The sequence below is a fragment of the Aythya marila genome, assembly GCF_965140915.1.
Source record: "Aythya marila genome assembly, chromosome: 6".
NCBI classification, from domain to species: Eukaryota; Metazoa; Chordata; class Aves; order Anseriformes; family Anatidae; genus Aythya; species Aythya marila.
Window position 1 is genome coordinate 37,016,262 of NC_139047.1, and position 13,070 is coordinate 37,029,331.

Here is a 13,070-nt window from a genome sequence, read left to right on the forward strand (position 1 = left end):
GTACGTGAAGCTCGGCTGGGCGGCACCCTGCATATCCTGACCCACCTGGACCTCCTTTGAGAAGGAGGTTGGGCTTGGAGACCTCCAGAAGCTGTGTCTGTGCGGCCATTCACTCGCAGGGATTCCAGGCAGATGATTTAGGATTACGGCTTCTGGGCTAAAATGGGGCCGTGCCCTGTTTGTCAGAGGCACCTGAGCGCGCTGTTGTCCGGTCTCTGAAGGAAACGATGGTATAGGAAGAAGAAAAGAGAACGGGCAAGGCGAGACTTACCAGCCTCCATATATCTGCAATTGTAAACAACTGAAGCTAAAAAGGAAATATTCAGGGTAGCGTAGGGCTTACAGCTGGAAATAAAGCAGTGAAATGAAGAGAGAGAAGATTAAGGCTAAATGTCATGAAAGAGCAGTCTGCAACAGGAGCGGTTTTTCAGATGAGTCCTCCAAAGAAAGCAAAGAGAAAGCGGGTTTAGGACAAAGGTTCTTTATCCATTTCTCCTTTTTTTTCCTGCTTCTTTTCCTTCAGCTTAACCACTCCATGTAAAATAGGCTCAGATGGGTACATAAAAGAACGTGTTAAATTTTTGAGGCCTGAATGTGAATCTCTGCGTCCCGGGGAGCTGCTGTGCCGGTGCCTGGATCCTGCGCGGCCCTACAGAGCCAAGGGCACAATCTTTGCCATCAGGAGCTCGCGGTGCCAACGGGTCGATGTTAGCAGGTCTCTGCTCACTACCTCCAGTGCTGCTTTGTCGGAATAAAAAGCTCCAGGTAGTGTTCAGGTTTCAAATAGGGTGAAAAGAGGGGGTTAAAAACTGGGCTGCAGCGGGTAGAGAAGAAGGGAGGAAGGAGTGAAGCTCTGCTCGGAGTTTTGCTTTCTTTTTTGACGCTGCCGCTTTCTGTGCCGTCGGCAGGCTGCAGATGGTGATTCCAGCAGTAATTTGGGCTGTTTTGGTTGAGATTAGAATCAGTCTGAACAAGCAAGCGGTGTTTGTGTATTTGTGGTCTGCTAACCGCTACCAGGAGGTAAAGAAATAACAAACCCAAATCCTGAACTTCAGCTACGTAATAGATTAAAGAAGTGATGATTTTTAACAGGATCACGTTTTGACACAGATACTCTTCACTTAGCTTTCTGCAGCTTTTGATGTCAGAAACGTCTTTCCTTTTAGCAAAGCAAAACCAGTTGTAGCTTCATCCCCAGTTGTGGTTTTGTTTTTGCTGGGGTGAGAGGATGCGTGCACCGCGTCCTGCAGAAAGTCCTCAGGTTGGTTCTGTTGAGCTAAAAACGAGAGTTTTTTTCTAAATTGGTTTGAAATCATTACAGCTATCGGTATCACCTTGTTTCCATTATCAGTAAGATAACGGTAAATGTAGGTTATTTTCTCTGGGCTTCCTTCGCTTCTCTGAAGCAGAGCAGTGTTGGGCTGAACTCAGCAATGCGAGGGCTGTGCACTCCCAGCCGGGTAAAGCAGCGTAGCCTGGCTGAAACCAGAGCCCAGCCTCCCTCCGAACCTCCCACGTATTTGCTCTCTGTGCCTGGAGAAGAGCTGTTACGTGATATTTTGTCCCGTGTAACAAAAATAGCTAAATCTTGTGAAGATTTCAAACACTTCTCCTTGGGCTCCGACGCCTCTCTGCTGCCCCAAGAGGGCCTTGCTGGAACGCAGACACTTCATCTCCCTTTCTTGGAGAGCAACCTGCCTTATCAATGACTTCCATAAAACAGCATTTACTATGAATACTCCTCCTGGTAGGCTGTGAAGAGACAAACTGCATACCTGATCCGTCTGGATGCGAGGGAAGTTTTAAGCAACGTAATCCTTGTAATTCCTCCTGACGACCGTGAGACAGGGAAGCGATGATCGTGGCTCTCCTGGGGGGGGTGTCTTAAAAATTAACAAGGTCATTTTCTTTACCCCAAAAAAAAAAAAAAAAATCCAAATGCCATTTCGACCAAGTGGGAAGGGAATATTGCTTTTATCTGCTTCTGACTTAATTGGCCGTGCGCCTGTTGTGGAGATGGCGCCGTGCGATAGTGGTGCCGCTGACACACAGGGGTGCTTCTCAAAGCCTTCGGAGGAATCAGGCAGTCTCTGTGAAAGCTTTTCTTGAGCAGTGATAAGATGGAAAGAGTAATGACGGAGACCAAACTGATAAAGGCGGAAATATCAAAAGGAACAGCGGGCTAAAGCCAGAATTTTTCAAGCTGCATTAGAGGCATCTTCAGAGCTGGAAGGTCCGTTCAGAAGTTGCCTACATCGCCATCCTTTAATAGAGGATGCTCTTTTCTCTACAGCAGAGCAGAGACGAGTTCTCAACTGGATGCATCTTAACCAGAGGCGTTGGCCAGCCCGAGTCAGGCTGGGTGCTGAGCCGGAGCCACGCAGTGCGCCGTGCCTGGTGCCCAAGTCCACTTCGTTAATAGTGCAAATCTGCAGCCCAGCTAAGCTGATTAAATGGCACGCTGGGTTTGACACACAGAGACGCTGTTGGTAAGCTGGCAGCCGAATTTATTGGAGGGGAAATGTGGTTTGAGAAAAAAAACACAGTGTCCATCCAGAATGATGACTTTCATTATTTTAAAAACAAACAAAAAAAAAAACTACTAAAGCTTTTTTCCAATGTGTCTAGAAAATCTGTCTTTCAAGAAGGTGGGATTTCATCTTTTATTTAAGCAAGGGAAGAATACAAGCACAACTTCAAACAAATTCAATATTTAAATAATAAATAAAATGAGATGATTGCATTTGAGAAGTATTCTGAAGTTTCTAAGAGTGATCTGCAGGTTGCAGGGGACCGATCTGTCCATACTGCGTGCATAGCTGAAAAGGAAGATAAATTCCTTTCTGTTAGTAATGCAGTCATCTGACAAGGTATTTTTTATTAAATTAGCCCCACGTAACTGAATTGCGACTGATGCCTTTTGTGGATGCTCCTGAATCATCAGCTAAATAGCAGCTGATCTAGGGTTGGCAAAAGGAAGAAACGAAGTTTTGGAAAATGATGCTCGTGGTTCCTGATAGTAATCAATCAGAACGGGATACTCGTATGCGCTTTTAAAAGCCCTGTCATTAGGGGAGGGCCCCAAATCTTTCGTCTGTTAGCAGAGGAAAAAGGAATAGTAAATCTGGTCTGTCCTTTGAGCTTAAACCTTGTATGGATCTTTGCACGTTTATGTCTATATAGCATCTATCTATTAACATATCCCTATATAAACATATCCAAATGATTAGCATACACATACGTTAATAAACTTAGTTCATATGGGATTAAAAAAATCACTTTCCCAACTGTTTTCTAGCATTTCTAGCAGCAAGCACAAAGCATATACCGATTTACCTGACCAGCTAGAGAATTGTTTTCTCCTGTCATTTCCTGTTTAATTCCTGCTTTTGAGAGCTATTCCTTGTCTTTAGAAAAAACCTTTCCTGTGTTCTAGGGGTCTTTTTCAAAGCAGCGCCCAGATAATGAAAGGTTTTGGTATTTAGGGCATGTCCCCAGCTTTCATCTGCTTTTCCTTACCTTTCATGTTTGTTTTTTTTTTTTTTTCCCATTGTCAGAACCTGCGGTGCCTCCTCCTCGGTATCCCTGGCAGCAGCTGGTAGCGTGTTTGCCTCAGGAGGTGGGCGGCCCTTCTGTCCATCCTCTGCTCCAGACATCAAGGGAAAGAGAAAGCAGACAGTAGTAGGTATATATGAGGCTGACAGAGTGGGCTCAGGCTTATGGATTTGCATACACACATTAAAAACATTTTAATCTTTACAAAAAGCCGTACTCGATTTGAGTTTGGACGTGCCCTCCTAATATAAAGAAATGCGTCTGGTAAAACTTGTAGGGTTTTGGAGCGCTTGTAATGTGTTTCTGGGAGTTTGTCAGAAGAGAAATCTGTTGGAAAACCAGAGATGATAAAACGTAGGCAGAAATACTCCCTGATCTGGGAAACTGTACAAAACTCTACACGCTTATTAGCAGCTGCCTACTGAAGGTAACATGCAGAAATAAATCCTGATAGCTGCAGTTCTCAGATTTTATTGTAGCGTGTTTCATAGCCCTTCCTTCCTTCTGGTTCCTTTCTTTGAAATTAAGTAAGATATTCACAAGTTCATGGAAACACCCGTGGAGTTTTACCTACTGGTGTCAAGCCAGCTCGTTCGCTTGTGTTAAATTTTGAAGTGGATGCTGTGCGCGAGCTCCCGAGACAGGAGTTTTTCAATGTCACCAAGACTTTTTGCAACGTATATAAACTGAGTGTTTTTACACATCCATGGGAACATATGTTTTGAAGTCAGTTGCGGTGACTGGGGGAACACAGAGCTGTGCAAACGCAGGGGAAGTCCTCGGCCTCGGCAGTAACCCCTGCCCAGGCAGAGCAGCTCACAATTTGCACAGCTCCGAGTGCGTTGCATGTGGAAACCCAGTGATTCTTGGCTTAATAATTGTCTCCTCTTTCAGTTTCGCTTCTGTTTTGTTATGTGAATGGAAAAAATAACGCGTTTGATGAAATGAAGTAAGGGGGAGGATTTCCGTTTTTAAATCTTCTGCCTGGAATGCTTCTTGAGGATCGGCAGTGCCCTGCTCTGATTCCCCTGCCACACATCAGGAGCTCTGGATATGCACGCAGCAGCCTTTGCCATCCTATTTCTTGCAGTGCCATGACCCCATGCACCTCTTCCTTTCATGTTTGTGGGTTTTATTTATTTATTTATTTTTTATTTTTTATTTTTGTTTGTTTTTTATGTCAGGTAGGAAAGTCATCTGGCACACAAGGGTATTGAGCTCTCGAGTCTGGCTAGAGGTGAGAAAGCTGATGGTATCCAGAACGGTGCGTGTTACTGGTGCTATCAGACACTTTATTGGTGCTCTAGTGATAGCCCTGCAGCCCTCCTCTTTTGGTGCCCAGTTTTCTACAGAACAGGAGCACGCTGCCTTTTGCCTTCTGAAACGTGGTACAAAGCTTTGCAGTTTGCTCTGAGTAATTAAGCTTCAGCTAAATGAATGGAAAGATGCTGTTGAATGGAAACCCTTGCAATATCAGCCAATTAATACAATTTTTCTGTTGCGTTTGATTGCCTTTTCTGTTCTTAAAAGAAGACAGAAAATAAAACGAGAGGCGTAATCTGAAGAGAGATGGATTTGCTTTTCTTCTGCTGCGTAATCACCGCAGATTCAAACATTCTTAAACTTCTAGCATTTTGTGCCTCTCCTAAACGTTTCTAATTTAATTTTGGAGATGAATCTTTCTTCAAACAATTGAGGCTCAATGCTGCCATTTTTTTCTGCTTTCAAAGATCGTCTCTGAAAAGATGTCAGGGTTTTGTGTGCTGTGGAGTGTCCTATCAGTTTTGGTTCAGTGGCATGATTTCTGGTATACGGTGTCTGAAAGCACCAGAATGCTAATTATTTTATAATCGTTAATGTCAGTACATAGTTTTCTTAACATCACCCAAGAATAGAACTTCAGTCCACGTATAACACCTTGGGAAGTTGTAAATATAAGTACCGATAGGAAATAGCCTTTCAAAAACCAAAGCTTTGTGTCTACGGTTCTGTAATAGACTTCCTTCAGTCTTTAGCTCTATGTTTAGAAAAATTATTACTCTAACATCAGTTCTCTACAGATCTGTTAGAGGCAGAGGCTGCCCTGCAGCTATAAAAGGCTGTTAGAGGGCTATCAACTGCCACGAATGGGAGGCGAGTATTTGTGGAGCCACCTCAACAGAAGAGGAAGAACACCGCCTTGTAGAGCCCAGTAATGCTTGCACAATTACAAGAAATAATTTTCTGTTTTCTATCTTCAACCCAAAAATAAAATCTGGGTAGTATTTCTGTTTCTTTCATTCAGTTTTCGTGATTTATGTGGTTTCACATTTTCAGAAGACTTTGAGCCATCTTCACGGTGTTGTAACAACAAGATTACGGTTGGCAGAAATTTTGTGTTTTGTTTCCATCCATATCACCAACGTACCAGGAACTCGGGGAGGTCACTAAATCACTCCGCTGCAGTTTTGGGTTAGTAAAGTAAGATTTCTGCCGTCTTCACATGACTTGGGAAGTAAATTAGATTTAAGAGCGTGTTTTAAGGTATACTAGATGCTTGGATGAATGGCCATATAGATGCAAAGTGTTTCCTCTTGTACGTGGAAATTTTTAAATGGTCAAACCCAGGTTTTTGTGAGGTTGGAGATGTGGCCTCGACAGATCTGAGCAGTGAAAGGTGAGGTTGGTGTGACTGATCTCTCAGCTGATATTTTAATAAGCCCGGCTACAAAGGAGTGCTCGGGTGAAATGTGAATAGATCTCATGGATCTCATTACTTCAACAATGGTTGCTTAATTACAAATACACTGTATATTTAATAAACCCTGCTCATTTTCAGAGCTTGAAAAAACAAAAAAAAACAATTGCTGGGAGCTGGGGGCTGGCACGAGGGGAGAGCCCGAGCCCACCGGAGCCCCGCGGGTGAGGGCAGCTGCAAGGTGAAAGGCTGCCTGAAAACGTCTGCTGCTGGGTTCACTTCCACGCATTCAGCATCTGCTTTTTAAAACAGCTCCATTTTAAAATAAATATATTTCAGCTCGGATATTTCCCCCCTGTATCAGAGTAGATGTAAGCCTTGCAGGGTTCTGCAGCTGCAGCCTTCCTGCGTACCACAGACCAAGGGGGCTGGGTCCCGTTAGCTCTCGGAGCTGTCCTCCTTGGGACGTGTTACTCGGCGTTCGGCATCCTCTGGGATTTCTGGCCAAGTCCACAATTTAGGCCAAAGGCCAATGGTTTTTTTTACTGCACTTCTTACAAGCAGGATTTGATGCGATTGCACGAGCAACGTGAAAACGTTCGGCTCCTTCAGAGGTGGCTTCTAAGAGCAGAGCCCCGGTTCTCCTGACTTAGTGTATAAGTTTTTGGAGCTTCGTATTTTTATAGTTTCCAGAGATGCGCACACAGCCTGGGGCCTTGCTGTCCTCCAGGGCACGGCCGCTCATCAGGCGGTCTCAGCGGAGGGTTTACCTCTGCTCCCTCCTGCAGCGCGCTGCTGGCGGGTTCGGGAGGCTCTTGAACTTCCACTTAAAACGTTTTCTTTTCTCCTAAAGCTGATCAGGAAGTTATATCGGTGTCAATAAAATGGTAAAGAATGGTTAAAAGCAGGACGAAGCTCGTTCTTGAGAGAGTATTGGAGCAGTTATCAGTTAGGTGAGCTCACTGGTGCTTGCTGCTCTGACAGAACCAAGACAAGGCAGGCCTCGTTATTTATTTCTTGCTTTAATCTCTTAATTTTTTAAAAACACCAAAGCTGTGTTTTTGCATCATTGTGAAACAGCAAAGAAAATTTGACGATTTTCCCCTAATTTTTTTCCAGTGGCATGCCTTTGCAACTGAATTCAATCCTGTTGTGTCTTCTAAACCAGGAGGAGAATTTAACTGTGACAAAGATCTGCTCCGTGCATTTCAACTCTACCAGTCCTTAAATTTGTCACTTTAAAAAAAAAGTGACCAAAAAACAAGAAAGAATATAAGAAAAGACTTCAGTTACTTGCATATGACTACGCAAGGATATCATACACACCAGTTTCTAACGTTTTCTGTGTACGTTTATCTCGGGGTGCAATAATCTTTGTCGTAGCTCATGTTTTTTCTTACAAATACCTACAGCCTCCCCCAGGCAAGTGCCTGATGGAGATGGCCAGCCTTTGGAGCGACCCTGTAGCAGTGCCTCTTGCTCCTATTCCCTTACCTACAAGCAAATGGGCTGACGTGCTGCACCTGCTCTAGCTGCTGGCTTTCTTTCAGTGCCTCAACATCTGTGTGAAGCTCAAGCGTGTTTGTCAGCCGTGTAATTTGAAGTAACGCATGTAACTTCATCAAAGTTACTTTTGAGTTATGCCGGTGCCGAACTTGGCTCTTTCAAGAAGCTAATTTGCTGAAGCAAATGCAAATATTTAATTCCTGAGGTTACAGTGTCTTTTGTTTGCTTTTGTGATACTCTAATTAAAAGCAAACTCCCGGCGCGGGGCGAATGCGGATGGGTAGCACGAGCCCAAAAGCAGCGAGATTTCCTCCTCAGAGCTCCGGACAGGGCCAAAATCCAGTCGAGGGATCAGGGTGGTCTGCTCCTATAACGCCCAGAGTTTGAGCTACTTCATGAAATGTTTGAACAACTCTTTATTCCGTCTCAACAGTATTTATAGCGGAAAATGTACCTGATCCCAAATAACACAGAAATAGAGCGCAGGAACTATTTACGGTGGGAACAAATGGAAAGCTAACGACGTTAGAAAAACATATTGATGTTTTCACGTAGCTGTGCAATAAAATGCTTAGGTTAAAAATAAATCTGAGGGTTTTAAGGCTTAATAGCACCCACAAACATAAAAAATATCTAAACGCAATTTATTATATTTCCCAGTGATTGATGGGCATTTGCTTTGTTTATTCCGATGTGTTGAGATGGTTTTGCTTCTTTCAAGTTGCTGTTTGGGAATAAGTTAACAAAATATATTCGGGGATTTAGAAAGTTTCGCGTCTCAGAAGAATGTAAACGTTGAGTTGTATCTAAATAAAAGAAAATGCTTTGTCTCCAGTCCAGGAAGAAATGTAAAAAAAAAAAAAAAAAAATCAAAACAGCTTCTTGCATTTGAGCAGAGCCATATGTTTTGTGGGTTGGCACCAGACTAGTGTGCAGAGTCGTGTGGAACCAAATCTTCATACTCCAGGATATTTAGAGGAACAACATTCAAAGCAAGGTGCTGGAGAACCGAAGGGAAGGATAATGCCCAATTCCCTTCAGATGGAAAATGCCTGCTCCGAGTCGGGTTTGTGAGCGTCCCTCTATTTCCAGTGCCACGTAACGGCGTCTCCCTCGTGTCAGCATCGAATGGCATACGTGGATCGGATATTGTCAATAAGATAAGGTGCTGGTAAGAAGAAACGATACTTTAATTTCATCGGGAAATTCACGTAACGGGAGATGAGATTATATTGACTCCTCCTGGCTGCTGAGATGATGATAAAATCACATGAAGGAAAAAATAACTCAGGGTTGGGTACCGTGCAGTGAAACGAGCAGGCCCCAAGAGGTTTACGAGCTTCCCCTGAAACACGCTTCAGCACAGAAGAAACTTTTTCCCTTTAATGCAGTGCTCCAACTCCTTGCAGAAGGCTAGGAGGTTATTAGAACAAAATTAATGATATCTTCACAATTATTGCAGCTTTGGAGGAGAGAAAGACGATTAAATCAGAGCAGGAGTAACATCTGCAATGGGAGTGGAGTTTAAGGGTCTGGATTTCGGTTGTGCAGTTCAGTGCCAAGAAGAAAAAGGAGAAAGGAGCAGAAAGGAGCATCTATTAATACGAACAGCAAAGTGAGAACGAGCTACTCGGCAGGCAAAAAAAATCTTTTCAGTGGCGTTTAAAAATTCTCTGGAGCTTTGGCTATGGTTCAACTTAAGGAAATTGGAGGCTAAGTTTAATGGGCAATTGATAGAAAGCCTCAACACTCAACTAGATGCGCAAAGTCCCTTTTAGGGAAAACAACTCACAGGTTCTGAACCGCTCTGAAAAATGGCTGTGTAAAGCAGCACAAGGAGAGGTTGCATTTGTTTCCCCGCAGCTGCTCCCTGGTGTGTTTTCTCCCTTTAAAACGTGTTTTTTTCACCCAGTCCTCAGTGCAGCTTGCGGCCCCAGACCCAGCTGTCGGGAGGTTGGCTTTCTGCTCCCGACCCACCAAGCAGCATCTTCCCTTCGGAGCCTGTTAAACTGATCTGTTCATGGATTTCCTTTTGGCGTGTGAACCCCTCCTGGCTAGTAGAAGCTGCTGATGGTGTTGGAGCCCACAGCGAGTGTCAGGAGCAGGTTGTCCTCAGGGCTGGGGTCTGCTGGCTGGTCACACAGCCTGCTGCACTGCCCCTCGGGGCCCTTCAATAACCTTAGGTTCTTGGAAAAGCTTTTTTCCATCCCTTTTCTGCCCCTCGACCCTACGGTAGGTGGTAGCTGGCTGCGTGGTGGCAGTGTGCTGGAGCAGGGTCGCTCTCAGTTCCTGCACGGCCACTTTGCAATGCCCTGAGAAGGTGATTTTCTATCTGGAGCTTCCCCCAGAGCAATCCATCAGCTCGGAGCTTGGCAAGCATCAAGGCGCAGCGTACATCCAATTTCTTTTTCATATTCTTCATTAGAAAAAAAGAGCTAGCGTAATCCTGGTGGCCTCTACAATTTATTCCAGGGACTGATCTGTCGGTTATTTTGCTCATATATATTTATATAAATTCTATTTAAAATTTTTGGAGGAATAGAAAAAGGAGGGAGAGAGAATGTCAGCGTAAGAATTTGGTAACTTGGTTTGAGGAAGTCGATCTGGACGGTGTTTGTTCAGAGCTGATGGGCGTTGGGGGTTGGATTTACGTCAGGAGAAACAAACACGGTCAATTCAGGTAAAGCATTACCGTGAAGCTGAGATGAAATTCTTTATCCATTGAGAAAGGTAAACTTGGTCTTTTTGGTATTCGAGGCGTTGGCCACTTTGGCTCTAGCAGCCTGGCTGCTCCACGCAGAGCGCTGAGGGATCCGATCACCTCCCCCGCGTGCCCTGGCTGCTGACACTTGCATGGTCCAGGCTTGCAAAGAGAGAAATGAGTAAACAGATCAATCATGTTAAAAAACAAAATAAAATCAAGATGAATGAGTTGCCTGTGTTGAGTTTTGTTGTTGCTCTGCTCCTACCCTGGCTGGAGTCAGCCAAAGCCTCTCCTTTGCCTTTGCCCAACGTGGGATTCCCGAGAAAGGAAACCCAAATGGAAGCCGCTCAGGAGAGGATAAAATTATTTACAAGGCAAAAGCTTTTTGACTTGATTAGCCTTCTAGTTAATGGCATCTGTGGCTAAATGAAGACTGAAGGATTTCAGCAGTGTCGCGGCACGCGGTGCTTCCACGGACACCGTCAGGGCTCGAGTTTGTGTGCGCCAGGGCTGGGAGAGGTGACTTAGAGTGGGCATCAAACTTGGTCTCATGTCACCGCAGAACTTCTCTTTTGTAATATTTCACTTGGGGCGTGATTGCTGGCGTCGTTACTTTCATATAAAAACAATGAATTCCTTAAGTTTGATGTATTTAACCTTAAATATATTAACGTGGAGTCATTGCGATAGTAATGTAGCTAGGCGCCTTCCCACAGAATGGCCATCCTGTGGGTTGCTTTTAGCAGCACCTGGTAAATTCACATCTTTCATGCAGTACGTATTGCAGCTCCTGCCTTCTCAGTGAGTGAATGCTAAAAAACTAACTCTAGTTGCAACTGCCCTGGCTTATGTGCTGTTTTGTGGTGTTTCCCTTCAGATCCTTATTGACGATGGTGGTCATTGGAGGTATAAATATTGAAGAATCTATCATTTACAGACAAGATCTTTGAAATCTGTTTCCTTCAGACAGCAAAGGTAAGTAAAACATCTATATTTTGTAGTTGTATATAATAAGTTCTATACTTCTTGTACTCATAAAAAAGATGAATTAACAGCAGCTGGCGTGCAGGAGCCTGGCTTCGCTTCCAAAAGTTAATGTTTTTTAGGGAGTTTATTTAGCCTGCTAATGTGAAAAATAAGCTATGTGAAAGGTGCTCATGTTTTTTCCTCTGTTCAGCTACAAGAATGTGAATCCTTAGCTCGCTTGTTGTGCATTTAATATTATTCAAGTTATTCCTTATTCTTTCTTTAGCAAGAGTCTTTTTTGTACCGCAGATCATTTGCAATATCTGTGTGTGATGCTGGTCGTGGCCAGGCGTACCTCATATGTCGAAATCTGAAGAGTATTTCAGGCTGGGGATTACTTCTCAAAAAATTAGAGTTAAGCAGGGTGAAAAAGCCAGCAAGGCACTCAGTAAGACGGTGGTCAATCTGTTAACGTTTTCTGTGGCATTTAGAGATAGAATTTCTTTTAGATATTAGTTAATTAGAGACATGAATCTGGTGCCCGCTGAACTTGTAGTGTGCATTTTGAGTCTGTGGACTTCTGATCACCAAAAGAGATGTCAGCTACTGAGAAGAGTTCCCTGTCTATTATTTTGTCTATTTGTTATGAAACCAACTATATCTGACACTTAGGTAATGTGGGAAGAATATTTCTGTTATGGAAATAGAGCTAATTTTCCCAGTCATTATCTGCTGTTAATTTAATGTGTGGCAATATCTGAAATTTAGTGATGATTATATGGTAGTAGATTTTTGGTTAGCTGTACAGCTCAGCTATGAGCAAACCAATTAAGATGTAATTTCAGAATATAATTGAACTCCTAATGGGGCACTTTAATTCACTTGAAATTTACATATTTGCCTTTTTTTTGTTTTAGTAGACAAGTCCAAAATGAGGGTACAGCTCCCTCTTTGAACTCATGAGTGCAGCGACTTCATCTTAGACTTCCCAAACGAAGTGTGAGAAATCCTCTTGAATAGGAGGATGGGATGAGCTCACGAACTTAGTTCTTACTCAGTTCTCCAAGTGTGAACTTTGAATGGCTTTTTTTAATTTTTATTTATCTGAAGAATAAAGCTTGGTGCTAGGGTGCTGTGGCACCAGCGATACTCTTCACCTGCAGCACGACACCGTGTGATGCCGTACAGTGAAAACAAAGCTACTTGGTGCAAAGTTTGCTTGGTATTCAGACCTAATTTTCTTCCTTTATGAGTGTCTGGGCAGCCACGATCTGCTGAGAAAGAGCTTGTTCTGCAGATCTTTATTATTATTTTTCAAGCAGGATGAACAGGGAATGCTCAGAGCTGGCTGACAGAGGTTCAGGGCTGGGACACCGGGGCAGAGACGCGTGTCTCACTTCCCCGGTACCAGAATAAAGTCCCCCGTTGCTGTAGGGTGTGCAGTGTATTTGTGCTTTACTTCCTCCTGAGTCTCATCTTACATAAGTCAGAGGTTTCGTATGAACCGCCCCCTTTTTGTTTCTTTTGTTGTTTTTTTTCCCTTAACGGGTGGTTTTTCAGCCCACGTTTAACTGCCGGGCACTAAAGCAGCGTGGGACTCGTGTCACCACGTGCTGTGGACACCAGCAAGTAGTACCTGAGCTAAGGCAGCCCAGCTTCCAC

At 43.8% G+C, this 13,070-nt stretch overlaps 1 protein-coding gene across 8 annotated transcripts in view; it reads left to right on the forward strand.

Moving 5' to 3' along the window:
• Window positions 1–13,070, forward strand: part of MBD5 (methyl-CpG binding domain protein 5) — a 126,804-nt gene that overhangs the window by 32,974 nt on the left and 80,760 nt on the right. For all 8 annotated transcript variants that reach the window (XM_082763685.1, XM_082763690.1, XM_082763691.1 and 5 more), the window contains exon 2: window positions 11,320–11,417. The gene's annotated coding sequence lies outside the window, so the exon portion shown is untranslated. The remainder of the gene's footprint in view (window positions 1–11,319; window positions 11,418–13,070) is intronic.